The 27,519-nt window shown below is 39.6% G+C and overlaps 1 protein-coding gene and 1 long non-coding RNA gene across 7 annotated transcripts in view; one reads left to right on the plus strand and one right to left on the minus strand.

Moving 5' to 3' along the window:
• LOC309605137 overlaps nucleotides 1-26,770 on the plus strand; it is a 394,782-nt gene extending 368,012 nt beyond the window's left edge. For both annotated transcript variants that reach the window (XR_014231242.1, XR_014231243.1), the window contains one exon: nucleotides 988-26,770. This is a non-coding gene — a long non-coding RNA (uncharacterized lncRNA). The remainder of the gene's footprint in view (nucleotides 1-987) is intronic.
• The window catches only part of GRM5 (glutamate metabotropic receptor 5), a 547,875-nt gene that overhangs the window by 199,061 nt on the left and 321,295 nt on the right, over nucleotides 1-27,519 (minus strand). The window lies entirely within an intron of this gene.

Here is a 27,519-nt window from a genome sequence, read left to right on the forward strand (position 1 = left end):
AGCTGCTCAACATCACTAATTATTAGAGAAATGCAAATCAAACTACAATGAGGTATCACCTCATACCAGTTAGAATGGGCATCATCAGAAAATCTACAAACAACAAATGCTGGAGAGGGTGTGGAGAAGAGGGTACCCTCTTGCACTGTTGGTCGGAATGTAAATTGATACAGCCACTACGGAGAACAGTATGGAGGTTCCTTAAAAAAGTAAAAATAGAATTACCATATGATCCAGCAGTCCCACTACTGGGCATATACCCAGAGAAAACCATAATTCAATAAGACACATGCACCCCAATGTTCATTGCAGCACTATTTACAATAGCCAGGTCATGGAAACAACCTAAATGCCCATCGACAGATGAATGGATAAAGAAGAGGTGGTACATATATACAATGGAATATTACTCAGCCATAAAAAAGAACGAAATTGAGTCACTTGTTGAGACGTGGATGGATCTAGAGACTGTCATACAAAGTGAAGTAAGTCAGAAAGAGAAAAATAAATATCGTACATTAACTCATGTATGTGGAACCTAATAAAATGGTACAGATGAACCGGTTTGCAGGGCAGAAGTTGAGACAGATGTAGAGAACAAATGTATGGACACCAAGGGGGGAAAACCACGGTGGGGTGGGGATGGTGGTGTGCTGAATTGGGCGATTGGGATTGACATGTATACACTGATGTGTATAAAATTGATGATTAATAACCTGCAGTATAAAAAAACAAACAAAAAAAACAACTAATACTAAACTTTCTTTGGGTTATTCGTATGGAAATATGTTAATATAAATGTTTTAGACATTACATGAAATTTCTAAAAATCTTATATGTTCTTGTATAATGTTATAAGTCATAATTCTAGTTATTACTTTAAAATGTATATCTCAGAAATAACTAAATTTCCTTGTCAATTGCATTATTATGAACTTTCATCAGATCTTTAACCGTGGTCATTTTTATGTCTTTTGTTATTTACAGACAGTTCCAGGTGTACTCTGATGCTTTTGCAAAAATATTCCTATAAAAGGGTTTCATCTTCAAGGAATTCATGGAAAAGACTCTGACAAGTTCAGGTTTCTGGTAACTGACTATACTGCTGAACTGAATGAATAAGTATTTTCAGAACTCTAATGGAAAACTGATGAATTCATAAAAGTGCTAACAAAGATCAAGATAAAAACAATTAATTACATGGGACTGAGTGAACTGATAAGGATGCTTATAATGTTTGTGACTTTCTGTTTGAATAAAAAAAAAAAAATCCCACAAGGACTCAGAGGCAAAAAATATACAAATGAATTTTCACTGCAAAGTAAAGGAGCTGTTACAGTGGAGGATTACTGGACTGAATGTCAATATTATGACATAGTATGAGTGTGTTTCGTGTTTGATAATTGCAATCATTGTTGCTTTTGTTGTGGTCATCCATTACCAATGCTTGGTGTCAGTTTATCTCTTGTAAAAATAAAATACAGTGTGTGTGTGTGTGAAAAAAAAAAAAGAAGATGCAGACCTACTAGAGAATGGACTTGAGGATACGGGGAGGAGGAAGGGTAAGCTGGGACAAAGTGAGAGAGTGGCATGGACATATATACACTAACAAAATAGATAGCTAGTGGGAAGCAACCGCATAGCACAGGGAGATCAGCTCGGTGCTTTGTGACCACCTAGAGGGGTGGGATAGGGAGGGTGGGAGGGAGGGAGATGCAAGAGGGAAGAGATATGGGGACATACGTGTATGTATAACTGATTCACTGTTATAAAGCAGAAACTGACACACCATTGTAAAGCAACTATACTCTAATAAAGATGTTAAAAAAGAAAAAGAAGAAATAGAAAATTGAGCAAACAATGGGAATTAGCAGTTCACTGAAAATAAATATGAAAGGCTTAAAAGCAAAAAGAAAAAAAAGAAGCTCTGGATCTGACTTTTTACTGAAGCTTCTTATTTTCAAGTATATAAATAAAAATCTGATTGTGGACTCAGACCCCATGCAAGGTTTAGAGGTACCAAACTTCCCTCATTTTCTAGGCCTTATCTCTGTCAGCATTATCCTTTAAAATACGTGCAGTGGTTGCGGTGGGGTGCCATGAAGATCGCTTTCCAGGACCAAGGGGTTCATTCTCTCAGCTGCCAGGAGTGTTGACTGCTGACGGCTCCCAACTGAGCCCCTCTCCCAACAGTTACCTCAACTAAAGGAGCGAGGAAGCTGCCTCGCACCAGGCACTCAACATCCATGCGAGCACCCCGCTTCCATTGACTGGTAGATGGGGAGGCACAAAGGCAGACCCTGTTACTCGAATTGGGACAACTCTGAGGGGTGAAGTAGCAATCCACTGTAAGATGAAAAAGTGGTACATTTTGGATCAGGCATGAGCAAGCCCAGCAAGCACTCGTGTGCCAAATAAGTAGATACTCCAGATTCCATGCCATCCACTACTATTAAATCAGTAATTCTCCCAAAGCCAATACCTATGTCTGCATGGGGAGTCTCTCTTGACCCAATGACAGAAGAGAAAAAAGCTAAGCTTGCTGAATGGATGAACTGGTGTATGGGTACAAGGCAAAACTGGGCTGTTGCTACACCACAGACCTCCTTAGGGTGGCCCTGAAAAATGGTGGTGAGAGAAAATCCTCCCAGTGGGCAGAAGTTTGGTGGATATTCACTTATGTGAAAAGTGGCCTAAAGTAGAATATATATGGATTATTGGACAGTGTTGAATGTCTGGTTAATCAGGGGCCTGCAAGGGAAAGAAAAGGAAATCAGCAGCAAGGAGGTCTGGGGAAAAGACACGTGTATGGTCCTAGGGGAGTGGCCAGAGTGTGAAGAGCTTTGTGTTGCATGTTAAAGTTCATCAGAGAGCATCCACCACAGAGGAGGCACCAAACAACCACTTGATAGAAGCCATTCTCTGTCACAGGGCACAAGGGGCTCAAAAGAAGGGTACCTACTGATTATGCATGTGTCTAACAGCATGGGCTCTCATCCTCCAAGATTGATCTAGCTACTGGCAGTGTCCAAGGTTTAACCTATAAGCAACAGAGACCATGTTCAAGTCCCCAGTGTGGCAATATTGCTCAAGGAGACCCACCAGCCACTTGATGGCATGTTGTCTGTGTTGTACTTCTTCCATCTTGAAATGGTCAGTGATTTATTTTCACTGATATCAACACATAATCCATTTATGGATTTACCTTTCCTGCCCACAGGACCTCAGCCAGCATCACTAAATGACAGTTCACAAAATGTCTGATCCACCAACACGGGATCCTGCATAATTTTGCACTAGAGCAAGGGATTCACTGATCAGCCAAAGAGGTGTGGCAGTGGTCAAATATCCATTAGATTCACTGGTCCTATCACATACTGCACCTCCCAGAAGCTGCCCACCTTATAGAGTAATGGGATAGCATCCTGAAGGTACAACTGAGGTATTAGCTTGGGTACAATGCCCTGCAAGGATGGGATATCATTCTCTAAGACTTAGTGAACATCTTTGATGTATGAAGTGGTGCTCTGTCTCTAGTAGATAGAATACATTGGTTCATCAACCAAGCACTGGAACTATGAGAGGTACCACTTACCATCACTCCAAGTGTCTCACTTGGGGTATTTGTATTTTGCCACCCTAGACATCTAGGTTCTGTGACTCTAGAGGTCCTGGCTCCCCAAGAGGGATGCTTCCAGCCGGGACAAGCAAGTATCCTAATAAACTTTTAGCTTTAGCTGCCACTTAGTCACTTTAGGCTTCTTGGGTGAAGAGATCCGCAAGCAAGGAAAGGAACCACCATCCTGGCCTGGATAATCGACCCAATCACTAAGAAGAGGAAGAGCTGCCAATACACAATGGCCATAATGACAGGGAAGAGTATGATTGCCACTTGGGTGAATCACTGGAGTGTCTTCTGGTACCTCCCTGTTCCATCTTGACAGAAAATGATCAAGTGCATGGACTATGAAGGACATAGTCATAGCTCAGGAGCTCAGCTCCCTCAGGGATGAAGCTCTGGATCACCATCAGTAGGTAAGCCATTAGGACAAGCATAGCCCAGGGTGCTTGCCAAGAGTGAGGGAAATCTAAAATGGGTAGTAGAAGAAGGATAGAGGATTGAGGAAGGATTGAGTCAGTTAAGGATTCAAGGTCAGCATCAGAGATGGGGCCTCTAATTTGTTCCACCAACCTCCCTTTGGTATGTTTCCCCAGGACAGTAGACCAATCAAAACCTTGGCACAGCTATTTCTGGTCAACTCAGTATATGAAGCAACTAGATTCAAACGGTACAGGGAACAGACTGGTGGACGCAGGGAAACTGCTTTGTCCAAGGTACACCTCATCCATAGGCGCAGTCATGCAATTCAGAGGTACAAAGGGAGACAACTTGCTTCAAAAGGGGAAAGGTTATCAAGCTCAAGAGTACTAAAGGATCAGAGAAAGTGTTCTGTTCCACCTGCCTCACAGTTTAGCTTCTCTTTCTGTCCAGTTCTCCTTTGCTCATCCTTCATAGGTGTTGTTACCAAGAATACCCTACAGTAAAGCTCCTACAAAATCCTCAGATTTTTGGTGTCTGTATCCTGGAGACCCAGCCTATGACATTGTGTCACGATCCCCAAAGGAAATTCAGCTAATCTTACATAGTTGGTGTTTATTTGACTTTATGGGAAGGTGACGTGTACTTGAGGGTAACTTAAAAGGTGCTTTGGGACCATTTCTTAGGGTCAAAACTATATGATGCCTTGAATTAAGACTCATTACTAAGGTGTTATTGGCTGAATTATGTCCCTTCCAAATTTATATGTTGACGTCTCGACCGCCAGTATCTAAGAATATAAACATATTTGGAGATAAGGTCTTTAAAGAGGTAATTAAGGTGAAATGAGGTCTTGGGGGGGTGCTTAATCCAACTGGAGTCATGGCCTTATAAGAAGAAGAGATTCGGACACACAGAGAGACACCTGGGGTGTGCATGCACAGAGGGATGACCACGTGAAGAGGCAACAAGAGGGTGGCCAGCTGCCAGCCAAGGAGAGAGGCCTCAGAGGAAACCAACCCTGTAGCATCTTGATCTTGGAATTCCAGCCTCCAGAACAATCCTTTCTGTTGTTTAAAGGCCCAGTTTGTGGTATTTCGTTATGGCCACTCTAGCAAACCAATAACATGCAGGGATGTTTTAAATGAGAGGATTGCAGATCCTGTTTGATTTAATAAGCAAATATTTTCTCAAGATGGCCAACTCAAAATGGAGAATTCAGTCTAAAATCTTGCTGTATATAAACTCTAAATCATTAGTAGATGTCAGTATCCAGGAAAAAGGTCTGGGTCCCACCAGATAACCATTCCCTGGCATGTGTTGGTACCTCGCTTGGAATAATCAAGATCCCTAAAGCAAATACTTAAAGAGAGAAAGAAGCCTCTTCTCTGTCCTAATATTCCCTACTTTTTTTTATTATATTCTAAAGAATAAGAATTGCAATCTCTTTCCAAGAAACTTATCACCTTGTGTCTAGGATTGGACACCTGAAGAATGGGATAGGAACACCTAGTATTACCTTAAAATGCCCGATCCCCAATCTATGATCACAGTGGGACTACAGGCAGGCCAAACCAAGCCGAGTGAGGAGTTTTGAGTCCAAAGTAAAAGGCCGGGCAAAGGACAGTAAAGTTGCAGCTACCCCTATGAGCTCCTTGTAATAGCTGTAGTTTCTCACATCCTGGTTCTTTGCTTTCTTCCGTAAGAAGTGGGATAATAAATAATAATAATTATCATTAAAATAACAATACAACAATTAGAGTACAATAATACAACATCTAACATTTATGAACACTTACTGTGTTCTGGCTAAGGTCCTAGTAACTTTATATGCATCACCTCATTAACCTTTATAATAATCTGAGTATACCAGTCAGCCCCTTTGGGCTGCTATTCCGAAATACCATGGACTGAGTGGCTTAAACAACAAACATTTATTTCTCATGGCCCGGAGCCTGGGAAGTCCAAGATCAAGTCGCCAGCAGATTCTGTATCTGGTGAGGGGCTGTTTCCTGGTGTCTAGACAACTGTCTTCTTATGCCCTTACATGGCTGTTCCTTAGTGCATGCACAGAAAGAGAGGGAGGGGGAGGGGGGGGAGAGGGACATGGGGGTGAGGGAGAGAAAGAGCGCTCCTGTCTCTCTCTCTTTTAGAAGGGCACTAATCCCATGAGGAGGAATCTACCTTCATGACATAATCTAATTTTAAGTACTTCCCAAAGGCCCCACCTCCAAATACTACCATATCGGGGCCTCAACATATGAATTTGGGTTGTGGGTGTGTGTGTGGGGCAGGGCACACAAGCATTCAGCCCATAGAAATATCCATTTTAAGGAAACTGTTGGTAAAAGCACTTAAGGACCTGGCCTCAGGTCACATGATAAGCAAGGGGCCTGATTTTAAATTCAGAACTTAATTCTCTGCCGAGCCTACACTTTTATACACAGAGCATCAGTAAATGTCTTCTCTACATAGAGCATCAGACCCAGGACAGGGACCATCGCATATTCCTCTCCCAAAGAAAGCTGCTTCTGGCAGAAAGAGAAGCCCAGAGTATAAGAGGAATTGAACATTTTGAAAATCGGAAAGATTTAATAGGCCTACGAGAAAAAGCGAATGCGTGACTCTGCCTGACCCTTTTGTTCCCCTTCCATTCCTTCTTTTCTTGCACTTATTTAGTCCGTAGCAAAGGCCTGGAACTAGTGTATTTGCAAAGTGCTGCTCTTGAAGCTGGGGATGCAAAAGTGAACAAGACAGACACAACCCCTTGCTTTCGTAGGACTCTTTTTCTTATCTCTGCTTTTTCTATTCTTTCCTAATTACTTTTTCTCAACCTACCGAAGGAAGAAACCAATTATGCATAACTTAGTAAACCCTGTATACCCTAGGTCAGTGGAATGCATATGTGGTCTCACTTCCTTTTGTTTACATAAATCTCTTCCTCTCTTTGTTTTCTAATTTTCACATTTTCTTTTCAGGCCTTATTTATTCTCCCAATTTATAGCATCAGCATACATTTATTACAAAATACAATTCCATATCCAGTGTCCAAGAGGCTCTAATCTTGTTATAAATACCCAAGAAACTATATTTATATATTATAGGTAAGACAGGTAACACGATTGCCACCCACATCCTAAAAGAAGTCTGGAGCTCACCTTCTGCATGTGTCCAGAGTAGGGTTTGGATGAGATCAATGGTTGTTGTCTCTCCAGGCTGCCCATCACAATCACCTGGGAAGGTCTGAAGACACATCAGAGCTTGAGCCCCACTCCCAGGGACCCTTCCTTAATTGATCAAGTGTGGGACCTGGGGATTGGTATTTTGTGAAATTTCCCCAGGGGATTTTAATGGTAGTCAGTGTAGACAACCACTGGACTGGAGGATTTCTTTTGGTCCTTTATGGTTTTAACATTCAGTCACCCCTAAATGTAACCTTTATTTAAAAAGATGCTAAAAGTATTACTGTGTGGCAGGCTCAAATTTCATCTCCACACCCCTAATTTGGTTAATCAGCTTCTGTGGTGAGGATTTGCCCCCAGTGTAGTGAAGGTTTTGACGTGGAGTTAGGTGATGCTGCCTAAATAGAACAGGGGTATTTTTCTCCTTCTTGCTGCCACGCATCATCTACTGCAGTAGCTTTTCTCTCTGCCTCCTGCTAATCTCAGCTCCAATCCATCCTCTGTACACTGCCAAGAAAGATAATCTTTCGCAATCCAATCTGATCATATCACTCCTCTGTATGTCACTCCCCTTCAATAATTGCTGTTTTCCTCAGGATCAAGTGCAAACTCCTGGGGCATGTCACACAAGGAACTGCCTTCCTCTCCCAACTTATATTCACATACACTCTACGTATTTCAGTCTTATTAAACCAGTAATAACCGGTCTTTTATAGCACTTACTACATGTCTAAACTAAAGGTTTTTACATATGTTAATTTATTAAAGACTCACAACAACGCTATGAGTTAGTTAGATACCATTGTACTCCGTTTTATCCACGATAAAACCAAGACTCAGAGAGGTTCAGTAACCTCCTAAAGTCATACAGCTTGAATTTCATGGACTTGGGATTCAAAATCTGACGCTTTGATCCCAAATTCTGCGCTTCATGACCACTATGTTATTGCCTCTCTCACGTATCTTATCAAAGTTCATTTGTTGTTCTGTTTTGAAAGTTCATCTTTCACCAGATCATCAGATATTGATTAATATCTTTGAACCTTTAAGATTCAGCTAAAGTGTCTTCTCTTTTAGAAACAGTCTCTAAGCCCTCACACTTCACTCTGCCTTCAGTACCTCTCTGCTGCTATCCAGGCACCAGTCTCAACATCTCTATCCTGGCATTTATTGTACTATAGTGTAATTTTTATGTATCTCCCTCAAAGTGGAGTGAAATACAATTTGTGAAATCCTGGAGGGCAGGGGAGGTGTCTTCCATCTTGTATTGCTATCATCCACCGCAATTGAGACTAAAGTCCTGACGGGGTGTTTTTGTAGAGTAGCCATATAATTTATCATCCAACCCAGGACATTTTTGAGGGTGAAACGGGGCACTATTAACAGCTGTCCAGGGATTAGTAGGTATAAACCTGGATGTATAGTTACCTTATTTTTAAAACTGCTAAGGTGATTTCCCCCATGTCTTAAAATCATATTCTCTCAGACAGAATACTGAAATTGATCTACCTTCAAGTAAATCCTTTTATTTTGCAAGAAAGTTTGTACCAATTCTCCAAGGTACAAATGCTTTTAATTCTACAACATCTATACTTTTTCTAATAGCTAAGTTTAAATCAAAAATTAGTAGTCATGTATAGAATTGGTGTCTCATTAAAGGACATGGTATTTAGTTAGTGGTGACAAATCATTGGCGTTGTTAAGAGAAAGCTCATGAAATCGGTGATCTTACAGTAAAGATAATTGCTGATTGACTTGGTATACAGATTGCAGTGTTTGACGATTAATGAAGTTGAACCCTGTCTCTCTCTTATTCCTGCTAGATGACACCCAAGGAATAATTCTGCATCTCTCTGTGTACCTCTTTTCTGAGTCCCTCGAGGGGAACACCAGTGGATAATCTGACTGGTCCTAGCTTAGTCATTCATAATATGGTCACTGGTACTTGAATGTCTGGGATTCAACTCCTAGTTCTGCTACCTGTTAGCTGTGTAATCTTGGGAAAATTATTTAATATGCCTGAGTTTCCTCATCTATAAAATATTAGTAGTACCTACCTCGTATAGTTATTATGTTAAGTTAATATCTCAAAACACTTAGATCAATGCCTGCCATTTGGTAGGTTATATATAACTCTGGTTATTCTCTGACTTATTCTTTCTAAAGTTATTTAAAGAGTTTCATGGGAAAAGTGACTTTAGCTCCCAAATTTTAGGAGTGATAAAGACTGGCTTTCCTAGCTCTACTGTGTATCACACCTGGACACTTTAGAGACATCACCTGGTTAACCACGCATAAAATCTCACTTATTAAAAAACAGAAAACATTTACCAAGATCCCAATATGAAGCAGATACAATGGTAGGAGCTGCTTTATGCAAATGAATGATAGAATAGTTGCCCTCAAAAGGTCTAATGGGAGAGGCAAGTAAACAGAAAATGATGGTACCATATTTTATCAATTCTAGTTTCCATGATTTTTTTTTTTTATATTTTTGTGAAATGTGACTTACATTTGATAGCACCTTGTACATGATAAACATGGTAAATACTGTTTTGGAAATAAGTCTAGGCTGCTCTGGGAAGGGTAGGAGAGATTAGACATCAGAGAAAGCTTCCCAAAGGAGAAGATGCTTAGTTATGTGGAGGGATAAGTGAGTGGACTAAGGAAGGAGAAAGCAAGGAAGACAGTGGCATGTGCAAAGACACAATCAGATTAGTAATCATGTTCAGGGCCCCGTGAAGTGTTCTGTGTAGCAGTAGCATGGGGGAGAATGAAGAAGGAATTGATCATGAGGCTAATGGTTAGTTGGAGGTCAGGTCATATAGAGCCAGGTTAATTGATCTGGACTTTATCTGATGAGCAATAAGGAATCTTTTAAGCAGGGTCTGATAAGCTTGGATTTGCAAATATTGATAGATTTCCCTGGACTGCTGGCATGAAAGAAAGTAGGCAATGACAGTGAGGACCAGAATGAGGAAGGGCGTTCTTGGAAATGGAATTCAAACCCAGTTGTCTGGAGTGAGGTTACCAAGGAGGTGTTCTAGAAAGGAAGCTGCCTAAGTGTCATGCTGACTGGTCAGAGCAGAAACCAGCATGTGCTGGGTTATTTGCCTAACCAACCTAAGTCAACAGAGGCTGTATTTCCATGACCACTTCTAAGCAAGTGTGTGCTCCTGGCAGCATCGCCATGTGCCCTGGGGGAAAATTTAAAGGGGCTTTGAATGTGTGAATGCCCCATTATATCTGAGTGTCTGAAAATCTCTCTCTTCACAAACATGCACCGTACAAATGGCATCTACTCTCAAATAGGAAACAACTGTGCCACTGGAGTTGGCAGGACGAAGTTCGAAAGAAAGCAAGTAACAATTCTGCTGCCTACCAAGCTGCCTCTTCCAGCTTCTTGCTAAAGGCCCCTTCGGTTCTCTCTCCTCTACCAACCAGAGGGAAAGTGCTGCGTACTCGCATTCACAACTCCAAACATTTCAAATTAAACTGCCCCAGGAGTTGAATTACCTCAGCTAATGTTTCTCAGCCTTGTGGCACTCCTCAATCAAGAGGTTTCAAACAAGATTCCCTAAAGACAGGCATTGTTCCTTCATCTGTTCAAAAATAAAGCACTTGCAAAGTGTTCACCCCAGAAAGTGTTGTTTGGTTTCATAAAAATGGTGGGTGGGAAGAACATATTGGCAAAAAAAAATAGAAAAAAAAAAGAAAGGTCTGGAGAAGAATAGTTTCCAGCACATCCCTAAGAAAATTTTATTGAAGACCTTTTATTTTTTAGGGCCTGAAAGAAACTTTGCTGAGCAACTGACCGTGTTGCCTGGGACTGGCTTCCTCAAGAGCCCAAGGAAGCAGTAATAGCAGCACATGAATTCCCAACAACCTGGGATCAAATCATGGCTCTGTCACTTACTACTTGTAGCATCCTAGACTAGTCACTAAAGATCCTCAGAACTCATTTTCTCTGCCCTCACAGAATACGTGTGGATGAAAATATAGCATATTATTATATATCGCTTTGCAAAGTATAATGAGCTATTTGACTCTAAAGGATCAAAGTTATTTGCTAAAAACTTGAAGAAAGCAGTCTCTTTTTGGCCCCTAGTCCATTAATTAATTCAAAAATATCACTGAAATTATATTTGCTGCACGGAGACTACATGGCAGAGTAGAAGGATGTGAGCTCACACCCTTCTTACAAAAACACCAAAATCACAACTAACTGCTGAACAACCATCGAAAAAAAAAAAACAAACAAACAAAAGAAAAACACAGAACACAACAAAACGCTGGAACCTACCAAAAAAGATATCCTACAACCAAAGATAAAGAAGAAACCACAACAGTTTGGAAGGAGGGGCACAACTGCAATAAAATCAAATCCCATATCAGCTGGGTGGATGAGGCACAAACCAGAAAATTTATACCACAGAAATTCTCCCATAGGATTGAAGTTCTGAGCCACAAATCAGTTTCCCCAGCCTGGGGGTCTGGCAACAGGAGGAGGAACCCCCAGAGAATCTGGCTTTGAAGGCCAGTGGGGTTTGACCACAGGAATTCCACAGGACTGGAGGAAACAGAAACTCCACTCTTGGAGGGTGCACATAAGGCCTTGTGCACACCAGGACCCAGGGAAAAAAGCAGTGATCTCATAAGAGCCTAGGCCTGCTGGAGGGTATTGGAGGGTCTCCTGCAGAGGCAGGGGGAAGCTGTGGCTCACTGCAGGGACAAAGACACTGGCAGTGGTAGTTCTGGGGAGTAATCATTGGCATGAGCCGTCCTGGAGGCCGCCATTTTCTCACCAAGACCTAGCCCCACCCAACAGCCTATAGGCTCCAATGCTGGAAGCCAGGCCAAACAACCAACAGGGCAGAAACACAGCCCCATCCATCAGCAGATAGGCCACTTAAAGTCTTCCTGAGCACACAGCTGCCCGGTAAACACAACCCTTGACACGGCCCTGCCCATCAGATGGACAAGACCCAGCTCCACCCACTAGTGGGCAGGAACCAGTCCCTTCCACCAGGAAGCCTGCATAAGCCTGTTAGATAGCCTCATCCACTAGGGGGCAGATAGCAGAAGCAAGAAGAACTACAACCCTGCAGGAATGGAAACCACAATCACAGAAAGTCAGACAAACTGAAACGGCAGAGGACTATGTCCTAGATGAGGGAACAAGATAAAGCCCCAGAAGAACAACTAAGTGAAGTGGAGATAAGCAAACTACACGAAACAGTATTCAGAGTAATGATAGTAAAGATGATCCAATATCTCAGACAAAGAATGGAGGCACAGATTGAGAAGATACAAGAAATGTTTAACAAAGACCTAGAAGAACTAAAGAACAAACAGAGATGAACAATGCAATAATTGAAATAAAAAATACAGTAGAAGGAATCAATACCAGAATACCTGAGGCAGTAAAAGGGATAAGTGATCTGGAAGAATGGTGGAAATCACTACCATGGAACAGAATAAAGTAAAAAGAGTGAAATGAGGACAGCCTAAGAGACCTCTGGGACAACATTAAACACACCAACATTCACATTATAGGGGCCCAAGAAGGAGAAGAGAGAGAGAAAGGACCTGAGAGAGATAATAGCTGAAAACTTCCCTAACATGGGAAAGGAAACAGTCAGCCAAGTCCAGGAAGTGCAGAGTCCCATACAGGATGAACCCAAGGAGGAACATGCCGAGACACATAGTAATAAAACTGACAAAAATTAAAGACAAAGAAAAGGTATTAAAAGCAACAAGAGAAAAGCAACAAATAACATACAACGGAATTCCCATAAGGTTATCAGCTGATTTCTCAGCAGAAATTCTCCAGGCCAGAAGGGAGTGGCATGATATATTTAAAGTGATGAAAGGGAAGAGCCTACAACCAAGAATACTCTGCCCAGCAAGGCTCTCATTCAGATTCGACAGATCAAAAGCTTTATAGACAAGCAAAAGCTAAGAGAATCCAGCACCACCAGACCAACTTTGCAACAAATGCTAGAGGAACTTCTCTAGGTGGAAAAGAACAGGCCACAACTAGAAACAAGAAAATTACAAATGGAAAAGCTCACTGGTAACGGCAAACATACAGTAAAGGTAGGAAATCATCCATACACAAATATGATATCAAACCCAGCAATTGTGAGAAGAGGAGAGTACAAATGCAGGGTATTGGAAATGCACTTGAAATTAAAACACCAGCCACTTAAAATAATCTTGTTTATGTATAGACTGCTTTATCAAAACCTCATGGTAATGGCAAACCAAAAATCTACAATAGATACACAAAAAAGAAAACGCAATCCAAACACAACACTGTTAGTCATCAAATAACAAGAGAACAAAAGAGGACGGTAAGAAAAAAGACCTACAAAAACAAATCCGAAACAATTAACAATATGGCAGTAAGAACATACTTATTGATAATTACCTTAAACATAAATGGGTTAAATGCTCCAACCAAAAGACATAGACAAGCTGAATGGTTACAAAAACAAGACCTCTCTATATGCTGTGTACAGGAGACCCACTACAGATCTAGGGAAACATACAGACTGAAAGTGAGGGGATGAAAAAAGGTATTTGATGCAAATGGAAATCAAAAGAAAGCTAGAGTAGCAATACTCATATCAGAAAAAAAAAGACTTTAAAATAAAGACTGTTACAAGAGACAAAGAAGGACACTAATAATGATCAAGGGATCAAACCAAGAAGATATAACAATTGTGAATATATATGCACCCAACATAGAAGCACCTCAATACATAAGGCAAATGCTAACAGCCACAAAAGGAGAAATAGACAGTAACACAATAATAGTGAGGGACTCTAACACCCCACTTTTATCAAGGGACAGATTATCCAGACAGAAAATTAATAAGGAAACAAAGGCTTTAAATGACACATTAGATAAGATGAACTTAATTGATATTTATAGAGCATTCCATCCCAAAGCAGTAGAATACACATTCTTCTCATGTGCACATGGAACATTCTCCAGGATTGATCACATGCTGGGCCACAAAGCAAGCCTCAGTAAATTTAAGAGAATTGAAATCATATCAATCATCTTTTCCGACCACAACACTATGAGATTAGAAATCAACTACAAGAAAAAAATGTAAAAAACACAAACACGTGGAGGCTAAACAGTATGCTACTAAACAACCAATGGATCACTGAAGAAATCAAAGAGGAAATCAAAAAATACCTAGAGACAAATGAAAATGAAAGCACAACAATCCAAAACCTCTGGGATTCAGCAAAAGCAGTTCTAAAAGGGAAGTTTATAGCAATACAGTCTTACCTCAGGGAACAAGAAAAATCTCAAATGAAACAACCTAACCTTATACCTAAAGCAACTAGAGAAAGAAGAACAAACAAAACCCAAAGTTAGTAGAAGGAAAGAAATCATAAGATCAGAGCAGGAATAAATGAAATAGAGATGAAGAAAACAATAGAAAAGATCAATGACACTAAAAGCAGGTTCTTTGAAAAGATAAACAGAATCGATAAACATTTAGGCAAACTCATCAAGAAAAAAAGGGAAAGGGCTCAAATCAGTAAAATTAGAAATAAAAGAGGAGAAGTTACAAATGACACCACAGAAATACAAAGGATCATAAGCGACTACTACAAGCAAGTATATGCCAATAAAATGGACAACCTAGAAGAAATGGACAAATTCTTAGAAAGGTACAACCTTCCAAGACTGAATGAGGAAGAAATAGAATATATGAACAGGCCAATCACAAAGTACTGAAATTGAAACTGTGATTTAAAATCTTCCAACAAACAAAAGTCCAGGACCAGATGGCTTCACAGGCAAATTCTATCAAACATTTAGAGAAGAGTTAACACCTATCCTTGGAAACTATTCCAAAAAATTGCGGAGGAAGGAACACTCCCAATCTCTTCTACGAGGCCACCATCATCCTGATACAAAAACCAGACAAAGATACCACAAAAATAAAATTACAGACCAATATCACTGATGAACATAGACACAAAAATACTCAACAAAATGCTAGCAAACCAAATCCAACAATACATTAAAATGATCATATACCATGATCAAGTGGGATTTATCCCAGGGATAGAAGGATTTTTCAATATCCACAAATCAATCAGTGTGATACACCACATCAACAAATTGAAGAATAAAAACTATATGATTATCTCAATAAATGCAGAAAAATCTTTTGACAAAATCCAACACCCATTTATGATAAAAACTCTCCAGAAAGTGGGCATAGAGGGAACATACCTCAACATAATTAAGGACATATATGACAACCTACAGCTAGCATCATATTCAATGGGGAAAAGCTGAAAGCATGTCCTGTAAGATTAGGAACATGACCAGGATGTTTACTTGCGCCAATTTTATTCAACATAGTTTTGGAATTCCTAGCTTTGGCAATCAGAGAAAAAAAGAAATAAAAGGAATTCAAATTGGAAAAGAAGAAGTAAAACTGTCACTTTTTGCAGATGACATGATACTATACATAGAAAATCTTAAAGATGCTACCAGAAAACTAATAGCGCTCATCAATGAATTTGGTAAAGTTGGAGAATACAAAATTAATACATAGAAATCGCTTGCATTCCTATACACTAACACGGAAAAATCAGAGAAATTAAGGAAACAATCCCATTTACCATTGTATCAAAAAGAATAAAATACCTAGGAATAAACCTACCTAAGGAGGCAAAAGACTTGTACTCAGAAAACTATAAGATACTGATGAAAGAAATCAAAGATGACATAAGCAGAATGAGAGATATACTATGTTTTTAGATTGAAAGAATCAATATTGTCAAAATGACTATACTACCCAAGGCAATCTACAGATTCAGTGCATAACTCATAACTCCTTCATAACTCCCTATGAAGTTACCAATGGAATTTTTCACAGAACCAAAACAAAAAAATTTTAAATTTTTATGGAGACACAAAAGACCCAGAACAGCCAAAGCAATCTTGAGAAAGAAAAACGGAGCTGGAGGAATCAGGCTCCCTGACTTCAGACTATACTACAAAGCTACAGTTATCAAAACAGCATGGTATCAACACAAAAACAGAAATGTAGATCAATGGAACAGGATAGAAAGCCCAGAAATAAACCCACACACCTATGGTCAGTTAATCTATGACAAAGCAAGCAAGACTAAACAATGGAGAAAAGACAGTCTCTTCAATAAATGGTGTTGGGATAACTGTTTAAAAAATGTAATTAGAACATTCTTTAACACTATACACAAAAATAAACTTAAAATGGATTGAAAACCTAAATGTAAGACTGGATACTATAAAACTCTTAGAGGAAAACGTAGGGAGAACACTCTTTGTCATAAATCACAGCAATATATTTTTCGATCTGTCTCCTAGAGTAATGGAAATAAAAACAAAAGTAAACAAATGGGACCTAATTAAACTCAAAAGCTTTCTCACAGCCGAGGAAACCATAAACAAAACAAAAAGACAACCCACAGAATGGGAGAAAATATTTGCAAACGATGCCACTGACAAGGGATTAATCTCCAAAATTTACAAACAGCTCATGCAGCTCAATATTAAAAAAAAAAAACCCAATCAAAAAATGGGCAGAAGACCTAAATAGACATTTCTACAAAGAAGATATACAGATAGCCAAGAGGCACATGAAAAGATGCTCAACATCACTAATTATTAGAGAAATGCAAATCAAAACTACAATGAGATATCACTTCACACCAGTCAGAATGGCTATCATCAAAAAGTTTACAAACAATAAATGCTGAAGAGGGTGTGCAGAAAAGGGAACCCTCTTGCACTGTTGGTGGGAATGTAAATTGGTACAGCCACTATGGAGAACAGTATGGAGGTTCCTTAAAAAACTAAAAATAGAACTACCATGTGATCCAGCAATCCCACTCCTGGGCATATACCTGGACAAAAAAACATGCTTCAAAAGCATACACGCACCCCAGTGTTCACTGCAGTGCTGTTTACAATAGCCAAGACATGGAAGCAAGCTAAATGTCCATCGACAGATGAATGGATAAAGAAGATGTGGTACGTATATACAATGGAATATTACTCAGCCATTAAAAAGAAGGAAATAATGTCATTTGCAGCAACATGGATGGACCTGGAGATTATCAAACTAAGTGAAGGAAGTCAGACAGAGAAAGACAAATATCATATATCACTTATATGCAGAATCTAAAAAAATGATACAAATGAACTTATTTACAAAACAGAAACAGACTCACAGACTTATAGAATGAACTTATGGTCACCAGGGGGAAGGGTGGGGTGGGGAGGATAGACTGGGAGTGTGGGATTGACATGTACACACTGCTATATTTTAAATGGTTAACCAACAAAGACCTACTGTATAGCACGGGGAACTCTGCTCAATATTCTGTAATAACGTAAATGGGAAAAGAACTTGAAAAAGAATAGATACATGTATATGTATAACTGAATCACTCTGCTATACCCCTGAAACTAACACAACATTGTTAATCAACTATACTCCAATATAAAATAAAAATTTTTAAAAAGGATAAGACACTTCTTAACCACAATTCGTGGGGGAAAAAAAGAAATTCTATGTAACAGGTAGGCTTATGTAATTAGGTATGAGTGTGTGTGGCGGCGGGTTGGGGGAGGAGAGGGGGTAGTATTAAAAAGGGGGCATTCCACGTAGAGGGAGCAGGGTATGCAAAGTCCCTGCAAAAAGAAGGCCCAGGCAAGTTTGAGGATTTGAAAAGGCCCATGTTACAGGAGCACTGAAAATTGAGATAGAAAAATTACACTGTTAAGGGTGAGTTGGGGCCAGAGATGCTGATCATTTAGTGCCTTATAAACCCAGTGTATTTGTCTGCATCTCAGGAGGGAACAGATGGGACACTCAGATTTGGATAATTAGGAAAGTTTGAGGAAGGTTAATAAAGGGGCTGTTTATGAAGGTGTAGGCAGGGTGTGGTGAAATCGTTAGGGACACTGCAATACCCAGATCCTAGTAATAGTGGAACCTAGTTACCAGCCCTAAAGCAAAGGAGTGAGGGGAGGGAGTTGTGACCTTACAGAGACCCAGGGATCGAGAGGTCTGAGTAAAGAGGGCCCCTGGCAGGAGATGTTGGGAAAGGATGCAGCCAGTTCAAAATAACGTCACAGAAAGAGAGTCTACCAGAGGCTCAAACAACCTGATCTCTTTCTCCTTCTTTCCTCCAGCTTCTTGCTGGTGCCTCCCACTGGCTGAATCCTTCTGCAGCCGAAGGCGAAAAAGCCCATGATGCAGTCGTGTGTGTCAGCTTTCAGGGCATTGGGTGGGGCGGAAAAGAGGCAACTGTGAATCTGAGTGACAAATGGAAGGGGTGGTCCCGATAAAGGAATATGTTTTTAACAGCAATGGAAGCTTCTGGGCTTAGAAATCTTTGCCTTTTAGTTCCCAGGGTCCTCATGTGGGCGTGCAGTCCTCTAGTACAGAGGCTTTGGATTCTGATTGCTTGGGTTCACAACCTGGATCTACCACTTGTTAGACCACGGCCAAATTATTTAATCTCTCAGTTTCCTCATCTATAAAATAGAACTAATAATAGTAACTTTTGATTCAGACTAGTGAAAGCATTAAATTCAATAATACATTAAAGCATTTAGAGCAGTGGCTGGCAAATAGTAGGCATTACAAAATGCTGACTCTTCTGATTCATATTATTGATATTTCAAAGAATGAAGAAGCGAAGTTTAGAGACTTTTCGAAAAATTACACAACTAGTCAATGACAGAACCGAGGGGTGGAGATTCCACTACAACACGCCAACTCTAACAATGGTGATCTACACGTTTGCTTGTCACACCCCCCTTCCCACAAGATTGTCACTTCCTGAGGGCAAGGATTATTTTGCATTCAAGAACCCATGATAGTACACCATTTTTGCTCTGTAAATGTTTGATGGATGAGTATATAAAGCACTGTGACAGAAAGTACAGAAGTAATTACTGGAGGAGAGGAGAGCATCCCTTGAAAGCCTAAATTCCTTTTCTCTTATCCTGTATAAATAATGCTATAAATAACAAAATGTAACTTGGCTTCTTCAAGAAGGTACTGAGATTTAGTAATAAATTTTAAACAACTGACATATTGTATGCCTGCTCTGAGGTCCATCACTTTGGTTGAAATATTTGAGTCACCATTTCTGAAGCCCCTCCCCATCCCCTTCCCCATCCCATATATACAGGAAGTAGAGATGCTTTATGGCTTGTAGGGAACTCACTAGAGTCAACATTCTCTGCATTCTATAGGGTTTTTGTTATTGTTTGCTGGAGGAATGATGCATCATTCAAAGTATCTTTCAGTGGTCTCACTGGAGTTTTATTCATTTCATCTGGCATTGAGTGTGTAGACAGCCTGGAGCTTCTCTGGGAAATTGAAGGCTGCAAGAGTAGAACCAGAGTTGTGACTTAATGTCTTACTTGCATGGGAGTAAGATAGGCATCTTAAATGATAAGAGGTTACTTAGTGATCCGAGATCTTAGAATGGTCTTAGAATGAATCCTATTCATAGTTTGATGTCAATAAATCCATAAGGAAAAAATAGACGAGGAGTTAGAAGACTTTAGCCATATCATTGATGGTTGGACAGGGCAATTTCACTAAATTATAAAGTGAAAATAATAACTTGCTTTGCCACCATCTCAGTAACGGCATTAGAATAAGATGCAGTTTTATATGTGAGCATGCTGTAAATAATATGAAGACCAAGGCAAAACCCAAACGTTATCTTTCTGTTTGTAAAAACTTGACAGTTATACATTGTTTTTCCTATTTGGTGCCTTTGCTATTCATCTAGGTTCGTTTTTGGATATAGAAAGGTCCCTAGTGTAGGAAAAGAAATGCCTGCCTTCCATTCCCTCCTAGATTTGGGCAGATCTAAGCAGACAGTAGCAAAATTTGGGAACACTCAGAGTTTGCAATTGCATTCCAGAAAGCATAGTGCCACACTGTGCCTCTAATTCACTTTGAACATTTACTCAAAATAACAAATATTTACTAAGCATGTATTAAGAGCCACTTGCTGTTAGCCAGCTGAGCTCCAAATAAGTATTAATAAAAATGTCCTCTTTCCCAAGGGAATTCATGGTTTATTACAATCTAGTGCAGCAATTAAGAGTAAGACCTTTGAGTAAATAACCTGATCCTTTCTCTCCAAGCATCCATTTTTGTCATGCCATATCCCATGTCATGGGATAATAATTGTATCTACCCCTTAAGGTTGCTGTGAAGATGAAAGAGGTTGATAATTATAAAGCTCGAGCACAGTGTCTGTCACATAATAAGTGCTCAAGTAATGATGGCTTTTAAAATTTTTATTAGGAAAGGCACATACAGAAACAGATCTTACCATGACATGTGCTACATAGTGACAGAACAGAGGTGGTGTGGTCATCTAGAGAATCTTTACCCATCTTCTTTTTCTATCCCGGGGTACAAACACGTTTTGCTGTGTACCAAAGCTTCCAGTGTCAGAGTCATGAATGTGATGCTGTATATGTTCCACGGAAGGAAGGAGAGCAGTTATTTTCTCCAGTAGAAAGTATGCAGCTTTGTCTCTGCAGGCGTGTGAAACTTGGCTCAGGCACTCAGGGCCATCTTTGGAGACTTTAATTGATTTGGGGGCCTAAATGTTTAAAATGCTATAGGAGACAAACACTCCCAATTATTTCAAAAAATCCCCTAAATTGTTGATGGTTCTCCGTAAAACTTCAACAAACAGTATTTTTTTCTTTCCGTTGAAAACAGTACATTTTTCAAAGACAGTACAAGGACAAGATTGACACTGTGAAATTTTAAGATTTATGAATCTTAAGGGCTATAATTAACTTATCAAAGATTTTTTTTTTTTAGATTTCAAATAGGTGCATTTTTTTGTGCAAAGAACACGGATTTTAGTTTTTACCTCTTTCAGTCATGGTTCCTAATTTGATATAGATCTAAGGGTTTTGTTTTATAGCTCCAGTTAACTAGTGAAGGAGTAGCACAGAGAATAAATTTTGGAGACATTTAGAAGGTGAAGGAGCCATCGTGGGTTGCAGGGGGCTGTGGAAGGTTTTCTAAAGGATGTAGGCCATGAACTAGGCTTTGGGGACAATTAGAACAGTGGTGGGTAGGAGGGGAGGGGTACGAAGATCTCTCAAAGAGTAGGAAAGGTATGCCTAATGTTAGGCATGCATGGAGGTGCTGGAGTGGGAGTGTCAGCTAGCAAGTCAGCTTCAAAATGTGACGTAAACATCACTGACTTTAGAAGCACTGTATTCATTCAGGGTGAAAATGGAAGAAAGTTATTTTGTTGGAGACATTCTGGGAAACAGTGATGGAAATCTAGAGCATGTCTTATAGCTCACAGGTATGGCCATATAACACTGAAGAGCCAGGCAGTTTTACAAATCACTATGTTCCCTTCTTTGAGATGTATCAATAGTTGCAGCTTGATCATTATCTCGATGGTAATCAGTTTGCCTCTGCTGCTTGCAAGTGCATCTGCGGTCACTTCATAAATTATCTTGTGAAATGGAGCTTCATGAGCACGAGAATGAGTCTGGATGTGTGTTTTCTGTTGATGTATACTGAATGCATCTATAGTGCAGCTGCATTTAGAACTCTGTAAAGATGTGACTACTTGCTTGCTCTTCCCCTGGCATCGGTCAAGTTGAAAAATTCCAAATGTGGCTGTAAATTCCACTAGTTCTGCATGGAAGAAAGGGCCCACATACAGGTCAAGGGACTTTTTTTTTTTTGAACTCCAGCCTCTGTCTGATTCTTCTTCAGAATTAGAAGTGTTTTGGAAAAGGGATATTAGGGAGAATTATTTTCTCAGTGGTATTTTGAGGTGTGTGTATCACTGGAAGGGAATCAAAGGTGGGGAAGAGAGAATTAACCTTAATGGAATGCTTGTGAATATACAAAACCTTTATGTACATTTCACCCTCATAATAATTCTCTGAAATAGGCATAATTATATCTTGTAGAATAAAAGCATCATGAGGGTAGTGGTCATTGTCTGTTTTGTCCAAGTGCTTAATATAGTACCTCACGTACTAGATGCTCAATAAATATTTGTGAGATAAAAATGATTTGAGTTAAATCTTATGTTTGAAGAAACAGTAGTAAAGAACAGTTAAATGTATTTCAGAGCTACCATGGGCTAGGCATGGTGCATAGAGGAAGATGTGAAGGTAGGTTTATCTGACTGCATGACACATGATTTTTCAACTATGTCATGATACCTCTCCATGATGACACTCTTCATGAAAGAAAAAAAATATATACAATTCTCAGAAAGGGAGATGTTACTAATTGAGAATTAGAATTTATCTAGGAAGCAGACAGAGCTGCTCATCCCTCCTGGATTATTCTACAATTGAATCCTTTCTTGATTCAGAATGGAGAGAGATTTTATATGGATATTTGTAAGCTGCCTTAAATCCTTTCTGAAACAAGGATGAGTAAACACAATAAACAAATAAGTAATTCCGAGGATATGCTGTGGTTTCATATTCATTTTAACTGGTATTTATTAGGTGCCAAGTCTGGATTTCTGCTGGGTATGTGGTATTAGGGATCAGAGACATAATGGAGGAAAGATACCATTCCTGCCTGAATTAGCTTACAGCTTTATTTTAGGTGGGAAGATGGATCAAATCAGTGTTTTCTAAACCTGGTTGCATATAAGAATAACCCATGGAGCATATTAAAAATACAGAATTAGGCTCTCTGGGATTGGGTCTGAGAATTTCTGTCTTGATCATAGCCCTAGATCATAATGATTCACAGCCACATTTAGGAAGCACTGAATTAGATGCACATTAAAATCCCTTCCAAGCTTTAGAAGTCTGTGATTTTCTGTTACTCTAAAAGCTTCTTACAAAAATAGTCATAAAAAGATGTATGTTTCTGCCAGCAGAGCATTGCTCTAAGAAGGAACATTAGGGCAAAAAGGATGAGAATTGTTGGTAAGGAGGAGAGTTTGATTTGGAAAGTCATGGGCAACTTGGGCCAGCACCAGCCCAAATCCTGAGTGGCTGAGGCCAGAGGTAGACTCCCTAGACTGTTTGTTCGGGTTAGTCTAACTTGGAGTGACTTAGACTAATTATGAAAACTAACCCCGTCCAGTTGCTTGTATTTCTAATGTTTCCTATTTAGAAAAGTAGTAAATCATCACGTGTGTCTGTGCCTTACTAGCAAAGCTACACAATGCAATTGCTTCCTTTCTTTAGAGAAAAAGAACTCAGTACAAAAACGGCCTTCTGTACCATAGACTAAGCCGCTTAAATAGGAATCAGTTCTCTTTATCACAGAAAGCCAATATTAATGGCTACTGAGTATTTTTATATACTAATAAAAAACATCTGTTAGTCTTTGTGTATGTTAAGATTGTTTTATCGAAAATCAGGAAAACAGTTGTTAATATTTTATTACATATAGTAATTACATTTGTTAATATTGTTAACCATGATAGTAGTTAACATGTATTTATTGAATGTTTACTATCTCCAGTCACTATGCTTTGAAACATTTTTCCACAATTTATTCAATCTTCATAAGAAGACTATCAACTAGATCCCTTTGTGTGCCCATTTTATTGATGAGGAAATGGAGGTTTATAGAAATTGAGTTCTTTGAGACATCTAGCGGGCAAGTTCAGGGCAAGGACTCAAGCTTACTTCTGTTTGACTCCTCAGCCCATGTTTTTAAACTCCACCCTAAATTATTTCCAAGTAAATAAAATAGATCTTTCCATACAACAGAATATTATTCTCTAGTCCAAGGGTCCCCAACCCCTGGGCTGCAGACCGGTAGCAGTGCACACAGGAACTGGGCCGCACGGCAGGAGGTGAGCGGCGGGTGAGCAAGTGAAGCTTCATCGCCGCTCCCCATCGCTCCCCATCGCTCGCATTACCGCCTGAACCACTGCCCCCCCCCACCATTTACATGGAAAAATTGTCTCCCACGAAACCGGTCCCTGGTGCCAAAAAAGCAGTTGGGGACCGCTGCTCTGGTCATTAAATTGTGTTTTTGAAGAATATTTAAAGATGTGAGAAAATGTCCATGGTACAGTAGTAAGTTCATATGACACATAGAAAAACATATATAAACATTTAGGAAAATGTATGTTTGAAGGAAATACATCATGTGTTAGCATTTTTGTCTGTGCGGTTGAATTACAGATGTATTTTGTGTTCTGCCCAATACTTCTCTGTGTTTTCCCATAATTTCTATAATAACTATTTATAGTCGGAAGGATAATTATATGTTACTAATTAAAATAAAATCTATTAACGTATTAGAAAGATTATAAGGAAATTTATCAAAATATTGAGAAGGCTTTTATTTAGGCAAAAGAACAATGAACATGCAATCGTATCACTCTTTTACTTATAATTTCTAAAGGCTCCTCACAGAAAGTATTTTTAAAATCCAAATGCCTTAGATACCATACAAGATCTTTTATAACCTAGACCTTGGCTATCTTCTTTCCAGATTTATAATCTAGCCTCTGGGTATCTTTCAAGACTTAATCCCTAAAACTCTCTCTGAGATGTATTCTACTCTCTGGTTTTATCAAACCACTTGAGGGTGCCATATTTCTTCCTAAGTCAATGCCTGTACATGTGGTTCCATTTGCCTGGAATCACTAAAGCGTAACCATTTTGAGGGCAAGGGTCATGTTGTCTTACACTGGTATTCAATTACCCAACACAGTGCTTACTATGCAGTAAGCCTTCAATACATATTTTTGAGTAAATAAAAGGTCGTCTTTTACCTACTTCTCCCTCCATTTTCAGCATAACAAAGTGGTTAGGTCCAGGCTTTAAAGCCAGCGGAACTGGAAGAGTGGTGTGTAGCTTTCACATTTACTCTATATGTGTTTCTGTTTGGAAGTTTTACAGTGGAAGTGTATTCATATACTACCTAGGTAATTTGAAATACAAAGATGAGAAAAGATGTTTTGTTGAAATTTTCTCTGACAGAAAGGAAAAGATTAGTTGTTATTATTGGGTGTTATCTTTTAATCCTCTGCTCAAATATCACCTCTTTCCTAAAGCCTTCTTGTATCCATATTTCCCCTGGGCCCAGTTTGCTTCTCTATCTTCCTGTTTTCCATTTAGCTTTTTTTTTTTTTTTTGCCTCTATCTCTACATATTTCAGTGCATTGCAATTATTTACTTATGACTGTTTTCCATGCTCTTATGTGAGGGAGAGCACAAGGTCTGCTTGACATTTTACTCTAAAGACCTAACTCACACTGTACATCCTGTAATGACTGAACATGCACAGGACTCCTTTCTCAGGTAACTCACAGACTCTGGAAAAGACCTCACCCAGAAGGTGACGTTTGACCAAACTCCTCATTTGCTTCCAGTTGTTATTCCAATGCCCCTACGCAGTAAAGCATGCCTGGCCATCCTGTGTAAAATGGCCTCATACCATCCTTTGTCCATCACTCTCTGTCCCTTCCCTGTTATATTTTCCTCCTTAGTACTTACTACTATCTAACCTAGTATACACATTACTTATCTATTTATTGCTTGTCTCTCCTTACTAGGATATCAGCTGTATGAAGACAGAGATACGAGTCTGTTTTATTCACTGCTATATCCCTAGAGCCTACAACAGGCCCTGGTATACAGGAGGTATCCAGTTGATATTTGTGGAATAAATGAATGCCATGTACAAAATTACAGAGAGATGCACAGTAGGTGGGAAGAGTAGCATGGCTCTGCTGTACCAAATCTAAGCCCTTTTCTTGAATATTGTTTTGACAACCAATGAGTGGCAGTGAACTCAAGATCCTACCCTGGAAAGAGGTTTGAGTGGGAGTATTTTATATTGACGGATGAGTGCAGACCTCATCAGAATCTTAGCTGTCCCTAGCGGGCAATTAAATAAAGGGAAGGGTGAGCATCCTTTCATTAAATGTAGATGACCTACTAAGAGGCCACTCCCAGGCCTCTCATACAAGGTACTTGAGGGAATATCTGCCCAACAGCCTGCCATTCACCTTAAAAAATTGCTTAGACACTGCCTCTCACACAATCAGCTGGGTGAAGAAGGCTGTAAGGTCATACCCCACGAATCCTGGCCAAAAGAGTTTTAGCTTGAAATATACTTAACGCAGGTATAACCAGATACCCATCCTCGACAGGGTACGATCTCAACAAAGCCCCTTTTAGAGCACTAGGCTTCCTCCCTGCAGTCGACCAGGATAAAGGGAATGAGAAACAGACCCCGAGGTAACTAACCGAGGTACCTCACTGACATGACAGCCTGGGCAACAGATTGGGAGCAATACCAAAAGATACATTTGTTTTAGAACATTCGCTGACCCCCTTCTCTCCTTTCGGCAATATGAAGCTAACATGACCTATTGCTTGCTCAGACCTTTCCCGTTTTTAGTTAATAAAACCAGACTGGCTGCTATAAAAGACCACTGGGCATTCTCTTCCCTGTAATGAGACATATCCAGTGTATCCAAACTGAAGTCAACACATTTTCTGAAGTCAACTTTTCCAGTGTATCCAAACTGAAGTCAACTTTTAGAAAAAGTTAAAAAGAATGTTGGAGAGCAACTTTCTGTTTAACCTCTCTGAAAAATTGTTTTGTGCCCTATCTGAAGACCATTCTGTGGACTCAGACTCATGCAGTTTCTGTAGGACAATCATTACTAGGGTGTGTGTGTGTGTGTATGTGTGGTTGGTGGGATGTTCCATGTTGAGCTTAAAATCATTCTGGGCTCAAAACCAGTCCCTAACAAGAGCAACAAATTTTCAGTAATGCCTATGAAACCTCAGATGTGTTTTTCCATAAGGTAGAACAAATACACAGTGGTTAATATAGGATAGCTATGATGTAGCATTTTAATATGTGGGTTCAAATCCTGGCATTGCCATTTTACTTCCTGCCTGACCTTAAGTACATTATTTAACCTTTTTGAAACTTTTTCTCCTCAGCTATAAATTTGGTAATAATAGAACTTTAATATAGGATTGTGGAAGGTTAAATGAGAGAATACACGTAAGACATTTAGCATCATGCCCTGCAACACAGAAGCGAGCTCAGCAACAGTTAGCTATAATAGTATTTCTGTCATGGAAAGAGCAACTAACTTTCCTTCTTTCTAGGAACTGAACTTTTGTTGGTGTGAACATGGGGTTGAGACAGGTCCACGGACCCTTCTGATCATTACAGCATCTGTTCATTACAGCCACCTCAGCAACATTTGGGAATCTGAACATAATAATGC

The sequence above is a fragment of the Balaenoptera borealis genome (genome assembly GCF_965194805.1).
Source record: "Balaenoptera borealis genome assembly, chromosome: 11".
Classification (NCBI taxonomy): Eukaryota; Metazoa; Chordata; class Mammalia; order Artiodactyla; family Balaenopteridae; genus Balaenoptera; species Balaenoptera borealis.